The 12,239-nt window shown below is 38.7% G+C and overlaps 1 long non-coding RNA gene across 1 annotated transcript in view; it reads right to left on the bottom strand.

Annotated features, from left to right (window-relative positions):
- Positions 1-5,096: 5,096 nt before the first annotated feature.
- LOC128314395 (uncharacterized) overlaps positions 5,097-12,239 on the bottom strand; it is a 29,418-nt gene continuing 22,275 nt past the window's right edge. Inside the window, exon 2 of the long non-coding RNA XR_008295992.1 lies at positions 5,097-5,297. This is a non-coding gene — a long non-coding RNA (uncharacterized LOC128314395). The remainder of the gene's footprint in view (positions 5,298-12,239) is intronic.

Here is a 12,239-nt window from a genome sequence, read left to right as displayed (position 1 = left end):
GAAAAACAATGAAAACAAGATCCTTATTTTTTCAAAAAGATAACAAAATTAACCATCTTTAGCTGAATTCACTAAAAAGACTAGAGTAAAAATCAGAAATTAAAGTAGCTTACATTATTACTGACTTACAGAAATAAAAAGGTTTATAAACTAAAAGCAAATGTACAAATTCCTGTACACACACAATCTACTAAGACTGAATCATCAAGAAATGGAAAATCTGAACAGACCAGTAAGGAACAAAAATATTGAATCAAAACCTCCCAAAAAAGAAACGTTCAGGACCAGATGCCTTCACTGGTGAATTCTACCAAACACTTAAAGAAGAATTGACACAACCTCAAACTCTTCTAAAAAATTGAAAGGGAGGTAACACTTCCTAATTCTTACTATGAGGTCTGCATTATCTGGATTTAAAAGCCAAAGACACTACAAGAAAAGAAAACTACATACTAATATTATCTATGAATATGAATCCAAACATCTTCAAAAAAATACTAGCAACCCAAATGCAACAGCATGTTAAAATGGTATACCATTGACCAATAGGGATTTATACCTGGAATGCATAGTTGGTTCAACATACACAAATCAATGTAAAATGCCACATTAACAGAAAAAAAAAATCCCATATGATTATCTCACTTGATGCAGAAAAAGCATTTAAGAAATTCAACAACTTTTCATGATAAAAACTTTCAACAAATGAGAAATCGAAGGAAACTACCCTAATGGAATAAAAGTCTTATATGAAAAACCCATAGCTAACATCATACTCAATGATGAAAGTCTGCAATTTTTCCCTCTAAGACTGGAAATAAGACAAAAAAAAATGCTTACTTCTACTTAATGTAGACCTGGAAGCCCTAGCCAGAGAAATTAGTCAAGAAAAGTAAAGAAAAGGCATCCAAATTGGGAAGGAAGATATAAAATCATTTCAGTTCACAGATGCCATGATCTTATATGTAGAAAACATTAAGATTAAAACAAACACACACAAAACCAAACAACTGTTAGAACTAATAAACTAGCTCAGCAAAGTTGCAGGATACAAAATCAACATGCAAAAATCAACTGCATTTCTACACACTAACAATGAACAATCTGAAAAGAAAAAAACATTTTCAAGGGTATCCAAAATAATTGAAAACAGTGACTCAAACATGTAGTTATAGCAGCATTATTCACAACATCCAAAAGCTGAAAGCAATCCAAACATATGTTAAAGGATGAATAGATAAACAAAATATGGCATATATATGTGTGTATATATGTATATATTGTAGTATATATACATATATATTATATATAATATAGTACATATTATATATGGTATATATAATGGAATATTATTCAACCCTAAAAAGGAAGAAATTCTGGCACATTCTACAACATGGATGAGTCTAGATGACATTATACTAAGTGAAATAAACCCAGTCACAGAAGGATAAATATTGTAATTTCACATTTATGAGGTTTCTAGAGTAGCCAAATTCTAGGAGCATGGTTGCCAGGGACTTGGGGAAAGGGGAAAGGGAGAGTTAGTGTTTAGTGGTAGGGAGTTTCTGTTTGGGAAGATGAAAACAAGTTCTAGTGATGGATGGTGGTGATGGCTGCATAACAATGTGAATGTACTTAATGCCACTTAACTGTATGCTTTAAAATGGTTAAAATAATCAATTTTATGTTATGTATATTTTACCACAATTTAACAAAATAGCTCATTGGTGATGCTGAGTACTTCATGTTGCATCATATTTGGAGTCACAAAATGACTAGTTGCTTCATTATTCATAATGATGATAATCAGATTTCTCCATTTTTCCCCTTACAGTTGGGAAATAATCCATGTGGTAGTATTTCTAACACCATCAACATTTAATATATGATGCATATATCTATATATGTGTGCTTATGTGTATGCATGCATGTATATATATGATACAAATATAGCAAAATGTTTCCAATTGTTTGATTCAGGTAGTGGGTATATGGGGAAGTAACTGTACTGTTTTTCCCACTTTCATATATTTAAAATTGTTGGAATTAAATGCTGAAAATGCAAGAGGTTATCTAAATTGTAGTAAACAATTAAAGAGGGCTTTGATAATCTCCACTGCCAATAGCTTTCCATCCACGTTTTCTTAGCATACGTGGATTGGACTGTTACAAGCTGGTAATGCTTGTACCTGTAATCTGTGATGAAGGTGATGTTTTTCTTCCCACTAGATTATAAGCAACTTGAATATAGCAACAGAATTTTTTGTTCTTTTTGCCACTCCCTTATAGTACCTATGCATACACATGACTCGTGAAAATTGCAGGAGGGAGGTGACAGATTACAAAATATGCCACAGTTCTCCACTCTGTCCTTTATCCATCCCCCTTTGCAATGTGACTTTATAGGACTTCCCAGCAAGAGGCAGAACCTATCCCCTAATCCTTTGTATCTTTGCTTGTACTTGCTTTGATCATAGAATGTGGTAGAAATGAAGGTGTACCAGTCCTGAGCCTACTACTCAAGAGGTCTTGCATACTTCATTGTCTTTCAGAACCCTCTCAACTGCCATGGAAACTGACATAGGCTAGCCTGCTGTGTATTAAAAGATACTTACTCTAATGTCCTTAATATCTCAGCTAATAGGCAGCCTTAGAAGGAAAGCCTTCTGGCTGACCAGAAGCTGACCACAGCTGCATTACTGAACCAAGCTGGGAGCAGAATTGCCAACCCACAGAACTGCAAGTTGGTGTTTGTAGTTTTAAGTCACTCTGTTTGAGATGGTGTTTTACATAGAGAAAGATAACTGATGCAAGGGACAAAGGGGAGAGATTTAGGAAAAGAAGAGGAAGAAGTGGTCAGGAAGGGAGAAACAAAAGGGCCTGAGCAGACGAATAACATTTTTCATGGAAGTCCTGAATGCTGTATTTTTTAATCAGGGCTGCTGTTGCACTGGTAGCATTCTGCAAAGTCACAAAAGTTATGTTGCATTTCTTCTATTTTATTAACCTTCAGATTTGAAATATCCACACAGATAAAAGAGGTAATTATATTTCAGGAGAAATGTCTTCACTTGCTATTAGTTCATATGCACAGAAGCAGCATCGATCTTCCAGCAACGGTAGCTACTTAGTCTTTTCTAGCACTTTTCTCTTTGATTAAGCCCATACCAGAACAGCGTTGCTTTCTTGTGCCTATTAGAATACTGGTGCTTTACTTTTTTAAGGCTGTTGACAATATCAACTGAGGTAATTTTTTTTCAGAGACATAATAATCAGGTTCCTGAAGCCACATGGATTCTGGACTCCAATCTGAAGCTCCTAATTTCTTCCTCTACCCTCACCATATACTTCCTCTGAGCATGTGTATGTGTGTGTGTGTGTGTGTGTGTGTGTGTATTAGGAAATTAATGATGAACATTTTCCAGTGAAAAATACTGACAAAGACCAGGAAAAAAAACTTATCAGTGTCAAAACTTAGAAAAGAGATCTTTATGTAACCCGCCATTGGAATGCGTTGATACTGTGCAAGAGCCTCAAAGAATATCTATGGACAGAGATTAAGAAAAAAGTAGAAGAGGTAAAATAAAAGAGATATCAAACCCAAGGATCACTAAATTGCTTGCCCCTCTGCTAAGCATTTTGAAAAACTTGAAGAAGGCTGGGAACGAAGAGGAGGTGCAGGGCAGAGATGCTTATGTTATAAGAGAAAAGACTGGAGAGAAACAGAAGAAAAGTGGGATAGAGACATCTGGCCTGATTTTGCTTCTGACCTCATTTTGGCTTCCGCCACCTTTCTCTTAGATATTGATTTTTGCATTCAGTGGACTGTTCTGATAGATCAGAATAAAATTATTAATGCCAACAAATTTAATTATACTTATCAGTATTCCTCTGACCCATCAAGCAGCCACGCTTGGGTAGTCAGTGAATGCACTTCCGTGGCCTTCCCCACCCCTCCTTCACTCCAAGGTAAAAAGGGCTGGAGGAGACCAATAGTTCTCAACACACATATACGGGAGAATTTCTCTAGATATTTTCATAAACAAGGTAGACATCTTTGAGGGTGGGGTCTGATAACCTGGATTCAGAAAACTCCCCCAGTTAATTTTCCTATAGCCCATCCAGATTTTAGTTCATGACCAGATTTTTGGAAACTGCTGGACAAGATGAAGTTAAAGTCAAGATTCTATGATAATTGTATTTGTAGAGCTTTTGGTAGAGTAAGTTAATTTCTGTAGAATTCATTAGGGCACTTCCATAAATATACCATTTGAATGAGGCTCCAAAGCAGAGAACACAAATACCAATACCTACAGAATGAAGTGAGCAAGTGGAAAGTGTAAAAAACTGGAGAAGAGTGCCCTCTCTAAAAGTCATAGCATATTACTGCCATTTAGGAAGGAGGGTGTAGTATGACTTTTCAAATACATCCAGAAATCCAGACATTTAAAAGTGGAATTTCCTGATTTTAAAGTGTTAACTCATTTTTTAAAACTTAAAAAAAATCCTTGGGCCTAACTGTATGTTTCTCTGGTCTTGAACATGACTGTCCTATAAGCTACCTTGAAGTATCTGCAGATGCTATGTTGCTTCTGTAAAATCCCATTCGGTCATAAACATTCGGAAGTATTCTAAGTGTCAAAAGACTTTAAGCACAACAAGGAAATTGCCCTAGACTGAACAGTGATGAATCTTTCTTTACCAAGTATAATTTTTCACCTTGGTAAACATTAGTGTATTATGACCTCATCCTAAAGACAGCCTGATAGGGGGCTCAGCAACACCCCTCTCCCCACACATAGACCTAAACATGCACATAGTTTTCCCTTTGAGTGTCTATTTGTATGACTTAAATACATGGCAGTTTGCTTCTCACTGGAGGAGGGCACATTATACAGGGATACTGGGTGTAATAAGGTAATGGAGCAGTGACTACCACTCTCAGTGTCTCCTGAACCACAGTGTTTCAGCTCTTGCAGAGAATGGCATTAAAACCATGGGATGAAACAATTCTTTGAGAGACCTTGGTGAGACTCTGAACCCAAAGAGTGCCCAAATGAGAAAGTTTTTAACACAGAACCAGGGTGTGAGGTGCATTCTCTTTATTTATCTTTATTTCTCTTCAGATTATCACATGGTTCCACCACCTGGAAGACTCAGAGAAAGCACAGCTTCATTTGGCACCTCTAAGATGTTGCAGCCCTTAGTGGGTTGGGGTCAGGGATTCAGCACCTTATGGAGAGCAGCAGTAGCAGTGACAAATGTCCTACTTTGAGTCACCTGGCAGCAGCTACCACCTATAAAGAGACCAGAGTCGATATAAGACAACTCATTCCTGCAGACCAGTGAAACCAGCCAGGAAACAACCAGAAAATTGAAACGATATACCTGCCACCATGGCCATCTGTTGCCCTATTGAATGCATTATTCACCCTAATGACATCTACTAAGACTGCACTAAGCCAATATATCCATTCAGAGTCGATAGGTTCTTTTTGGTGAAAATTGGTTGCCTCCAGGAATTAGTGTTGATCAGACACAGTTACTCCCTCTTGCAGTGTCATAATTAGATATTATGGTTTTTTTTTCTAAAAAGCAAGCACCATACCTAATTCTGCCACAAGTACCAACATTTATTAGCAAGCAAAATCAAAACATGCAAGTAACCAATCTTGCAAATTTGAAGTCCTCACTACCCTTCTTCCCACTCTGCCTCTGTAGGCAAGCCCCATGCATGAAAGGTTCGCCTTGCCATAGCAAATATTTGGATAGTGAAACCAGCTACACGTCTGGTTTGATTAGAGCAAAGAGTTGTCTATAAAGTGGGGAATTCAGAAATAAGTAGAGTTCTAGACTTAGGGAACTGCTGAAAAAATATTAGCCTGCTGGGATTGTCAGGCTATTAATCATGCAATGGTAGATTTTTCTGTACAAATCTTTCTGTTTGACATATATTGACACTATTCATTTCTCCAGTGACATAATTTAATATTATTTATGTTAATTAATAAAGTCTCTGATGCCAAGCCAGACTATGATATGTGAAGCACTTTCTATAGTCCCCTCTGAAGAGAGCGTGAATTGTGGAATAAGGTTTCACATTCTAACCAATCACCTGTGAAATATTCTGAAGTGTAAATTACTGAGTAGCACACTTCACGTTATGTGACCACCCCTGAAGTATGGATTCATGTTAATTTAGACATGCATATACACCTCACCCTTCAAACTGAAGTACTTCAAATAAAATTTTAGAGTACTGTTTTTAGCCAAGTAATTCACTTTTCAGTAAACTCACTTTACAGTGAAAGAAACCAAGGCCATGTTACTATCCAATCCATCATCTAGGAGTGGCTAGCTCTGTAAAACTGCAGAATGGCTCAGTAAGATGCAATGTTCACCGATGCTATATAAAACAGACACAATGTTAACTAGGAGAAAACACCAAACAAGACAGGGGTGTTGTACATAGATTCGGTATTCACTCTATACCAGCAACCAACAATGGAGCTCTTCTTCCTGAAGGTACAGGTATGGGATTCAAGAGGTCAGAGTGAAAAGATCCTTTCTTAGTTTTGCACACATGAGCCTCACAAAATTTCATCTTGAGAAGCAGCAAACCTATCCCCCTTTGATAATCAACATCAATTTCCTTGCCCAATATTCCAATATCACAAACTTCCCTTCTTCCTGTTTAATCAGCTCCTGGAGAACCCCAAGATAGCCAGGGGCATATTATAGCTTCAGATTTAATAGAACCACTGTTTAGCTATTTAGCGGAAGCACTATTCTCCTGCAATACTAAAATCTTCAAACCGCAGGAGCCCAGGGTCTATCTTGGTACTGGACAACAGAAAGAGTGATATATAGCAGTAACAACACTTTTTTTCCTGACCGTTATTTGAGCCTCCTTTCAACATTCGGGGAATTACTCACATTATGATCAAAGAGAGGCAGAGCCTACCACCCATTTAAAGAAGCTCAAGTATTTCCTTTTCAAGATCTTTTGTAATTACCACATGGGCATATGATCAAATAGCAAATAACAAGCATTCATTCTCGAACTTGAATACAGAACTGGTAGAGCAAAAAAGCAAGATCAGAGGAAATTTCTCTGAAAGTAGATGTGGGTGCATCCAGTTTCCAAAAGCACCAGCATCTGGAGGCCAGAAATAGAGTTCATTCAAAGGCCAGGATCACTATGGCACCTGGAGTTCACATTAGTTTCCTACTACCATATAACAAATTACCACCATCTTTTTAGTTTATTCTCATGCAATTTTGTAGGTCAGAAGTGTGGGTGGTTGACTGATTTCTCCACTCTGGGGGTCATAAGGAAGGAATTGAGGTGGTGGCCCACTTGTGCTGTTATCTGGAGGCTCTGGGGAGAGTCTGGAATGGCTCTGCCACAGCACCCTGTTGATTTTGTATGTATCCATACAGGCCATGCCAGCAAAGGCTTAAACCACAGCTTATCTGAGCCTTGGCAGAATGCCTCCTAGAATAGACGAGGGTAGGAAGATTATAGGAAGCATCTCTGAGGCCATTTCCCACTGCACCTATCTCCCCTGGGAGGTGTTCATAACACAGTTGCTCAGCATCTTCCAGATTATGATGCGGTATGGGACTTTCTTTCCTTCCACCTTCTCCCCTCAAAAACAGAGCTGTAGGATATAAAACTGCTTAGCTATACCCTAAAATTTGCTCCTCAGCAATGAGATATTCCACAATTCACATTATAGTCATCTGGTCCCTTTCGCTTAGACATTGTCTTTTTTGGTGTGTGGAAAAAAACACCATGGGAGAACAGATCCTTTGGCTAATCTTCCTTTTGCTGTTTATGCAGGTAATAAACTGCTATCCAAAAGAGGCTCACTGTGTCTTTACCAGTAAAAACAGACTGGTCTTAATCTTGACCTTGCCTTGTCTTGGGTGTGCTTGAGGATCCACTTCCAAACTCATTCAGGTTGTTAGCCGAGTTCCTTGTAGTAGTAGGTTGAACTCCCCATGTTTTGGCTAGCTGTCATCAGCAACCTCTCTCAGCTCCTTAAGGTCACTTGTACCCATCATCATGTTGCTGCCTCCATCTTCAAACCAACAACGGTGCAGAGTCCTACTCATGGTTCAAATCTCCCTGACTTCTCCCCTGCCACTCTCTTCTGCATCCAGTCAAAAAAAAAAAAAAGTTATTTTAGGATTCACATGAGGAAATTGGATCTACCTGGATAAAATTAGTAGACCATATCTTAGGGTCTAACACCTTACATACATCAGCAAAGCCTCTCTTGCTATGTAGAGCAACATATTCACAGGCTCTGGGGGTTAGGATGTAGACATTCTAATGGCTCCATTTTGCCTGCCACAATTGGCAATAATGTCAGTACCCCAACAGATGAGATGTGTGGCACTGTTCTGACTCTTACTTTGGCTATGTGGTCCACAAGCTCCGTTATCCAGCGCTCTCACCTACTCAAGCTACTGTGAGGTCCTCATGTGTAAAGATACACATGATTTCCAGCACTGTTGACAAGTACTGCATGAAATTTCTTAGGGCCTAAAATTCTTTTACAAATAATCACAGCTTATAGACTGGCTTACAAATATCTTTCTTCATAACTCTTTAGCAGAAACGATAGCTTATACCTCCATCTCCTTGTTGAGACAGCTCCACCTACGACTTGTGGCATCAATGTCTATAACTCTACTTTATGAACTATTTCCTATATTCCTGCCTGTCCATTATAATAGAAAGCAATTGACAAAATATGTACCCAAAGACCAGCACTTTGCTTCTCATTCCCAATGAGAAACTCCCAGCCTGCTTGCCCTCCCCCAGTCCTATCCCCAGTCAAGACTAAGATAAATACCATCCGTAGCTGCAGAGAAGAGTCTGTCCATACCATTTAGTTAATTTATTGGGAGTATGCTGGAACTAGTTGTTCCTCTTCCTCCAGGGGATCCTCAGAGGTAATCCCACGATTAATCCCAGGTAATCCCTGCTTACTTAAAGACCATCTCTACCATACTCTTGTCATTTTACTGCTACCTCCACATCCATTCCCCATACCTTCCTGCCCCTGCAAAGCCTCTACTCTGCACCTTCAATCCCCTCATCTAGGAACAGTAAACCCTCCAACTCTTCACGACTTTGCCTTTACTGAAAACTGACTCTCTGCAAAGAACTCCATTTTCTCTTTGGAGGCCTCTTGTCTCCCTCTTTCATTCCCACACCCTGCAGGGTCAGGAAGCAGTATGAGTGTTCTCCTCACTCGCACTGTTGCTCCTTCCTCTTGAGATAGCCCAGCTCCTCGCGTGCTTTGGCCATCAGGATATCCCGGAGGTGCCACTCTCCTCATTGCTGTCATCTACCTTCTCTCATTCCCATTCTGGAAGCCTCTACTCACATTCCACCTTCTTAGTAGAGCTTCCTATGACTGCCACATCAGAAGTCACTCTCCCTCCTCCCCATTTCTTCTCTATCTCCTCATCTTGCTCATTTCCTTCATAGAACTTGTATTGTGAGATGTTTTATTAATTTGTCATTCCATTCATTTAGTGCATGTTCCTCTTGCTAAAATAAGGGAGAGTCCTTGTCTATTTCACAGGTATATCCTCAGTACCTAGAAGAGTATCTAACACTTCAAGTAAAACTGCCTATCAGAAATTGGGTTAAATAGCTATACATGTACCTCATAGTTATATGAAGTTCTACCTTGATATTTTACCTAAATAGCCAATTTTTCAGATACTATTCATGGAATAACAGGCTTCCTGTTCCCTAACATGCAGTGTTCTTTCTAGTATATATTACATATTTACCTAAGTTCTATTTCATGATTTTCCACTCTGTCACTTGGATGTATACATATGCCTGTTTTGCCAATCTATTTTTAATCACTGTAATTTTATAAACGTTGTAATAACGGGATAGGGCAAATTATTAGTTTTCCCCTTTAAACTCTTCATAGGAAGTCTTTTCCAGGTGAACATTAGAGTTCAGACTATTAGGGTACTTTTGATGTTAAATAAAAGTGGAAAAAATCATTTTAAAAAACCCTAAATTTGATTACATAAAAATATAAATTTCTATACATGGGAAAACATCATAAACAAATGTGGGAGAAGTATTTAAACAATATGTAGCAGTATTTGTGTAGGAGTCAGGCAGATGCTATGATCCTCATGACCTTGGGTCATACCATTCTCCTGGAGCCCTCTAGCCCCTACCTGCTGGCAGGCTGCCCAACTGCCACGGAATGCTTAGGAGAGGGAATAGATGTTCAAATCAGTCTCTTACTTGGAAGGATCTGGGAATTGGTCTGAAAGTGAGAACCGGAAGCTTGACGGCATTCAAATGACTGGTAAACTGGACAGAAAGGAGAGCATTAAGGAGTATGTGGGAAAGAAAGTGCCAGAGCCTAAAGATCAGTGAGAAAACTGGTTCCAAGAAAAGTGTGAAGCTGGCCTACTCACTGCCTGCCATAGAAATACCTCCACTCTTGGATCACCGATGCTGTCTGAGGAGGAAAGGCCCGGCCTGTGATATAATTGACAAACTCAACTACTATCTAGTATGGGAAACCTTTTCCGAAGAGCTGGTTAAAAAACATAGAGAAACCTATCTGCTTGCCAACGAGAGAGAAGAACCTCCGTGTTGGTTAGGGAATGTGGGGAACAACAGTGGGCTCTTTGTCAAGTACTCTGAGACATAAGGAGTAACCATCATGGAAACATACAAATGTCTGATCTTTATGTTAGTTCCTCCTCTTCCCCATCCAAGTCCCTAAAAAATAATGTGGCAAGAGAAGCCCCAGAAGTGCTTCATCAAGAAGGGTGAAGCTCTGAACATTAAGATTTATAGAATGGCAGAAATTTGCAATTGCTGGTAGGTGAGGCCAGGACATCTATGAGTTACAAAGGAAAGAGTGGAAAGGTTAATACTGTCTTTAATATAAAAGATATTCTTAACACTGAAGCAAAGAAAGGACTGCCTTTCCAATGGGGAAAAAATGTCAATGGATAGCCACAGATAATTTCCTAGTGAATGGAGGAAACTGGAGTATGTCACCCCAACACATGCTTCTTTGACACAAAAATTTTAAGCTGAAGGCAATTAAGAAACAGTAAATGCAGAAAAAGCTCCCCGTTTCTAGTTAAAGGCAGGATATAAATTCTTCTTTCACTGGAGATAAACTCTGATCAGCCCAGAGAGGGCACCAGAGGAATCTGCAAATAAACCTTAGTTAAACTAACCTTTATCTTCCAGTTACTTCTTCACCATTTACTCCCTGTAGCACAAAACCCTTTGTCTTGTCAATTCCTCACATGTTTATTGTTTATAAAGCTTCCTGTTCTGGTCACTTCTTTGGGTCTTCATTTTTTGTATTGTGAAAGTTCCATGCACATGTAAAAATTCAATAAAATTTGTATGGTTTTCTCCTGTTCATCTGTCTCCACCAGTGTCATTTCCATACCCAGCTAGGGACACTAAGAGGGTGGAGAAAACCTTTTTTCTGCCCTACCCGAAGCATTATGACTTATGAGTGCACATGTACAAATACTCAATTTAAAAATGAAAGAAGAAGGGGCGCCCAGGTGGCTCAGTCGGCTGAGCGTCCGACTTCGGCTCAGGTCATGATCTCACAGTTCATGAGTTTGAGACCCACATCAGGCTCTGTGCTGACAGCTTGGAGCCTGGAGCCTGCTTCGGATTCTGTGTCTCCCTCTCTCTGCCCCTCCCCTGCTCATGTTCTGTCTCTGTTTCTCAATAATAAATAAACATTAATTTTTTTAAAATGAAAGAAGAAATAAAAATTAAAATGATAAAATACACTAAATATTTGAAACATGTTCAACATGACAGTGTGGGTGAAAGAGAGAAGACCCAGGAAATCTAGTAGGAGTGAAACAATACAAGCTGTCCAAGAAGAGATTTGACGATTAATATCCAGCGCTTAAAAATGCTCATATTCTTTGACATAGTCATTTCACTTTTAGGACTCAATCTAAGCAAATCACTAGAGAGGGAAGAAATATTTACAAAGACACTTACTGCAGCACTTTTATAATAAAAACATTGAAAACCTAAACAGACAATGACGAAATAATTAAGATAATATAATATGTATTACACAGCCATTGAAACAATGTTTTAAAGTAATTTTAGGGACGTGAAAATATTTAATGTCTAATGTACAATAGAAGGAGAAAATAGGATGCAAAACTGTATAGTATGATTA

Source organism: Acinonyx jubatus, chromosome B1 (genome assembly GCF_027475565.1).
Source record: "Acinonyx jubatus isolate Ajub_Pintada_27869175 chromosome B1, VMU_Ajub_asm_v1.0, whole genome shotgun sequence".
Taxonomy (NCBI): Eukaryota; Metazoa; Chordata; class Mammalia; order Carnivora; family Felidae; genus Acinonyx; species Acinonyx jubatus.
Note: the sequence above shows the minus strand (reverse complement) of the source record. Positions and strands in the feature narration are given on the sequence as shown.